The 6,206-nt window shown below is 41.8% G+C and overlaps 1 pseudogene; it reads right to left on the bottom strand.

The window, feature by feature from the left end:
- Window positions 1-205: 205 nt before the first annotated feature.
- Window positions 206-323, bottom strand: LOC126177354 (5S ribosomal RNA; annotated as a pseudogene).
- Window positions 324-6,206: the final 5,883 nt, after the last annotated feature.

The raw sequence follows: 6,206 nt of genomic DNA, 5'->3' as shown, positions 1-6,206 counted from the left end.
TTGCCCGTCTCTCCCGCACTACAGCTCACTCGACACTCTCCAGTGCTACTCCGCACTCGACACTAATCTTACTGCCTTCTGCATCGCTCGATAATCACTCCTGTCTACTATCGACCTGGGCGTCGGATACTAGCATTTATATTCATGGTATCACGGATCCCTTACACTCCTCAGTTTACCTCACAAGATCTGAGTGCACCCCGCTTGCCAACAACGCTCGGCACACCGGATGGTCACCCATCCAAGTGCTAGCCCAAACCGACAGCGCTTAATTTCGGTGATCTGACGGGAACCGGTATTACCACTGCGGCAAGGCCGTTGGCTTTCTACTTCACTACTGGAATTAAACATGATGACAGATTATATTCTCCAGGTTTCCAGGAATTCGCCACACAAAACCCTTCCAAGGGATTGCCACAAGGTGTAGCTTGATTCATCACTCCAAATCACCAGTTTCCAGACATCCATTGTCCAATAGCGTCGCTCTTTTTACTACTTCAAGCGTCGTTAGCACTGATTGTAGAAACGTGTGGCTGATCCACAATAGAATCCCATTTTCTTAACTCCCTACGTACAGTCATTGTGCTAACTGGACCGCTGGTAGCACTTTGTAACTCACGAGTGAGTCTGTCATGTCATGCAACTTTTATAGTCATCCTCCACAGTGCTCGACGGTTCGTGTCCGCCAGTACATGACTTCTGTCTCATCTTGGTTTAGCTGTTGTTGTTCCCTCGCGCTGTCACCTCACAGTCACATCACCAACAGTCGACTTGGGCGGCTTTAGAAGCGCTTTACATGACCCTGGTGGATTTTGTTACCCAGATGACATCCGGTGACTAGTGCACGTTCCTAATCCCTCAGCTTTAATGACCGATCCATTTTGTTTCTCTAATGACAATACTGCCCGCCTTTTCTTGCAGTTTTATAAGTCGTGACACCTAGTTGTCAATTCCGTTTTGTACAGGAGGGTCTAGATACTTTTGATCACATAGTGAATACATAATTAGCTGCTCATTACCAGTGGTGCTGAGGTTACGGCATTCTCGAACCACTGTGTGTTTTATCTGTTTACGCTTCCTCCTCTGTTTCTCGCCTGAAAATAGGAAACCTCATGAAACTACAGTTCCATTGCCTCCATTGGATCGTTAACAATGCGTCACAGAAAATTTCTTGAAACCTCATGAACCCACAGTCCCCTCGCCTCTATTGGATCGTTAACAACGCGACCCAAAAATTTTCTTTTACTGTATACGCACCCTCGATTTCTTGGGAAGAGGAGCTCCATTGTCTCAGTTCACTCCTAAACAACCATTCTAAAAAGGGCGTGCGGAGAACACGACAGCATTACAAGGTGGTTGCGCCACTATCCAGTCGTGTTGGATTCGCTTTTCTGATGTCCCAGATGAATAAATTATTTGTTGAAGACATTTTAACTAATTAATGTAATAACTCATTTAACACCATGTGCCTCGTTTATTACCCTTGCATGTTGCAAACTGAGGTACAGAGTACTATGCAATAGACTATGATTCTAAGCAGGGGAGAAAGAGAGGGAGACACAGAGACACAAACAGAGAGAAAACTGGAATTGGGAGACAAAGAAAGAGATAGGAAAAATGTATAAGATGAAACAGATTGTTACATCCATGTGTTTAATTAAGTCGTTAGAGTGTATTCTATTACCCTTATTATTCAACGTCGTTTTTATACCAGAACCTAACAAATTTCACCATTTTGTTGTCTTTTCGTGGAAGCTGCTCTCAATTGATCCATTTAACTCACTTTTCTACTATAAGAGAGCAATAAAACGTGCTACGTGTTCGTAATCTAAACGTATTAACGTATACGATTCTCTATCTAATCTTTCTGTGACGTTTCCAGAGTTCTTTGTGAGTCTAAAATTATCCTTCGGTGTAAGTTGTGCAACTCATAAAACTGTCATCGGTTCACATTTGATAATCTCACAATCGATTCATTTCTAAATTAATACAGTTACGTATTCATGTAATAGGTTGCTAGAGCTACTTCTTGAGTCTCAAAAGATGTAGAACGAAAACGGAAAATATTAACATCATTTAAGGTAATTGAGGGTGGTAGATAAGTGGTGTCCAGGTTCAAAAGATTAATAATAATAATTACAATGAAATGACGCCAGCTATCCCGGTGCTTTTAGGGGAATGTCAAGTATATTTGGTACATTACTCAAACTGTGCAATTTTAGCTCATTTTGTGGATCGGTTATGCGTTTTCAAGATGAAACTACGAAGGCCATTCGGAAAGTAAGGAACGATCGGTTACGAAATGGAAACGACAGTGAAAAATCCGATGAAGCTCTTCACAGATGTGTTGGGCAGTGTCTCCAGTACGCGAATAGATAGCGTTACGTCGCTCTTCTCAGTTTTCAGCGCAGGATAGATACCTAAAAAATAGGGTCTCCTGGCACCTATGGGTGCCTGCAGAGAGATTTTGCCTGCTTTCATGCAACCGCGCACATCGTAACTTCTTTATGACAGTTCTCGGCTACACATTGTAGGGGAAATTAGGTCGCTCCTGCTCCATTTTCGATGGGAAGGGGTTGATCATCCATCATACAGCCAATACTTAATCCCATCTGGTATTCATCTCTACTCAGACAACGAGCTACAGTTTAGCGTAGAAAATTGTCGAAAAGCACGGAAAGCTCCCTTGTGTGACGAGGGAATTGAAATGTTGGTACAACGCTACGCAGATCTCTAAGACGGAACGGCGAGTATGTAGAGAAGTAACAGGAAGGTGTATCTAGCTGTTGCAAACCAAACAGTTTTGATTTTCACTGTGTTTTCTATTTCGCGACCGACCGTTTCTTACTCTCCGAATAGCCTCTAGTATAATATCGCCATACCTGACACACAGAGATTTCTGCATACTTATCAAGCATGTAGTGGCGCACAAGGAAGACTCAACACGTTTTGTTTACTTCGAACACACCTCAATAAAATGTAATTCACGTACAATTGTTTTTCATTCTCAAAACTATACCGACGTCTCACGCACATAATTAATAAACGACGTTATAGTGACAATGTCCCTTAACAAAAGCACATTCCGTAACAGTTGCTAATCGATCATTAATGCTAGAAATTGAGGTCTTGATATACACCTCTAGTTGCCCTAACCTGATAATGACACGTGAAGGTTGGAAAGAAAAGGCTCACGTGACTAGACAGAAATAAAAACAAGAAGAATTCTAGAAGTGTACATTAGGATCTTTCTTAGACCTGAATTTTCTGTTTAATATTGTTATGTATGTATTCAATAGAATATTATATATGGGTGGGTAAAACGATGTGGATGACACTCTACACGCGTTAAGTCACCGAATGAGACGACAAAGAGGCAAATAAAAAATTTATAATGATATCACTACCAATACTGCAGAATTAATGCCGTCTCGAGAGCTGCAAAGTATGCCAACTCATTAACAGATAAGCATGTGATTATAGTTTCCGCCTCAAAACCTGCTGTTCGCTTTTCTAAAAAAACTTGTTAATGTGGAACCCATCCCAGCAAACAGCGTAACTGATAGTGACCGATATGTGTCGACTGATTGTGAAGAGAGATAATACAGTTTGTTGGGTCCATAAGACAATTATCTTGTGAGGAAAGAATGAGAAATGGAGTGAAGAGCCTTTCAAATAATAAGAGAAGAGCGCTACGCCATGGTAGTAGCAGCAACATCAACCAGACCTTGCTATAGTGGGCTCAGCTGCGGGAGGGAAATTTTAGCCGTTATGTTTAATCGCAATCGATTCATCAACACCTCCATCGCATCAACACCATAGCGTGTTTTGCGTGCGACAGCGGTGAAGAAAAGATCTAAACGATATTTCTCCTGACTGCTTATACCGTAAGGACGTGTTAACTGCATTACTAAGAAACATCGGACGTCTGAAACATATTATCTTTCAAAGAAAATAATTTGTTGCTATTGCCACTTTTGAGTGTACGGTCATTACCAAGCAACATATAGATTACTTCAATGCGCCATGCCACAACAGATGTGACATGTAAATTAATACATCAGTCCACATGTGGACTGTTACCTACATTAGTCTTGTTGTGTTTAGCATAGAAAGAGTCTGAATGCGTAGAACATTATACGAGGGCTATTCGGAAAGTAAGGTCCGATTGGGCACGAAATGGAAACCACAGTGAAAATCAGATAAAGCTTTAGACAGATGTGTTGGGCAGTTTTCTAGTATGCTCCTCGATCGCGTCACGGCGCCCTATTCAGTTCTGAACACACAGTGAGTACATAAAGATGCCTAAAAGGCACTGTCTCCCGGCAAGTATGAGGGCCTGATGAGAGATTTCGCCTGATGTCATGCAACCCAGATACCACACGTTTCCTTCTTCATGACAATTCTCGGCCGCACTCTGCAGGGGCAATGAAGATGCTCCACCTACATCTCTACATCTACATCTACATGGATACTCTACAAATCACATTTAGGTGCCTGGCAGAGGGTTCATCGAATCACCTTCACAATTCTCTATTATTCCAATCTCGTATAGTGCGCGGAAAGAACGAACACCTATATCTTTCTGTACGAGCTCTGATTTCCCTTATTTTATCGTCGTGATCATTTCTCCCTATGTAGGTCGGTGTCAACAAAATATTTTCGCATTCGGAGGAGAAAGTTGGTGATTGGAATTTCGTGAGAAGATGTTGTCGCAACGAAAAAAGCGTTTCTTTTAATGATGTCCAGCCCAAATCCTATATCATTCCAGTGACACTCTCTCCCATATTTCGCGGTAATACGAAACGTGCTGCCCTTCTTTGAATTTTTTCGATGTACTCCGTCAGTCCTATTTGGTAAGGATCCCACACCGCGCAGCAGTATTCTAAAGGACGGACAAGCGCAGTGTAGGCAGTCTCCTTAGTAGGTCTGTTATGTTTTCTAAGTGCCCTGCCAATAAGCCAATTAGCCTTCCACATTCATTTTCTATGTGTTCTTCCCAAATTAAGTTGTTTGTAATTGTAATTCGTAGATATTTAGTTGAATTTACGGCCTTTGATTTGACTGATTTATCGTGTAACCGAAGTTTAAAGAATTACTTTAGCACTCATGTGGATGACCTCACACTTTTCGTAATTTAGGGTCAACTGCCAATTTTTGCACCATTCAGATATATTTTCTAAATCGTTTTGCAATTTGTTTTGATCTTATGATGACTTTACTAGTCGATAAACGACAGCGTCATCTGCAAACACCTAAGACGGCTGCTCAGATTGTCTCCTATATCGTTTATATAGGTAAGGAACAGGAAAGGGGCTATAACACTACCTTGGGGAACGCCAGAAATCACTTCTTGACTTTTCATCAATTACTACGAACTGTGGCCTCTCTGACAGGAAGTCACAAATCCAGTCACATGACTGAGATGATATTCCATAAGCACGCAATTTCTCTATAAGCCGTTTGTGTGGTACAGTGTCAGAAGACTTCCGGAAATCCAGAAATAGGGAATCGATCTGAAATTCTTTATCAATAGCACTCAACACTTCATGCGAATAATGAGCTAGTTCTGTTTCACAAGAACAACGTTTTCTAAACCTCTGCAGCATTTTCGATGGGAAGTGTTTGATCACCAACAATACAGACCGTATCTAGATAGCCCTGCGTTTCACCTCTGCTCACGTGAACTGTTGACTCTGATGACAATATTTTGGCACAGTGAACAAGCTGTAGACGAGCGTAGAGAATTAGAGGAAAGTACAGGTGGCTGCCTTCTATGACGAGGGTACTGAAAAGGTGGGACAACGCTAGGACAAACGTCTCAGTCTGAGTGACGACTGTGTAGAGAAGTAGCTGGAAGGTATAGCTAACTGTAGCTGGTTTCCATTTCGCGACAGATAGGAGCTTACTTTCCGAATAGCCCTCGTGTATGAGACACATTTATGAAGTAAAAAGAACTATTTTAACTCTGGAATCTCATTATAATCGCATTTGCTACATCTGAATGAGCCAGTAAGTATGTATCTATTACGCATTGTCTAAATATTTCCTTCAAATGTGCTGTGTTACACGTGTAGACCAGTGGTCATCAAAGTGCCGCCCGAATGAAGTGATCGTGCTGCCCGCGGTTCTCAGCTGCTTTGTACGATAGTATTCATCTAGCAACTAACAGCCGAATTCAAAACCGTCAACGAACGTTAAGAGCT

The sequence above is a fragment of the Schistocerca cancellata genome, chromosome 3, assembly GCF_023864275.1.
Source record: "Schistocerca cancellata isolate TAMUIC-IGC-003103 chromosome 3, iqSchCanc2.1, whole genome shotgun sequence".
NCBI lineage: Eukaryota > Metazoa > Arthropoda > Insecta > Orthoptera > Acrididae > Schistocerca > Schistocerca cancellata.
The sequence above is the reverse complement of the archived record's forward strand: the minus strand, read 5'-3'. Positions and strand labels throughout refer to the sequence as shown.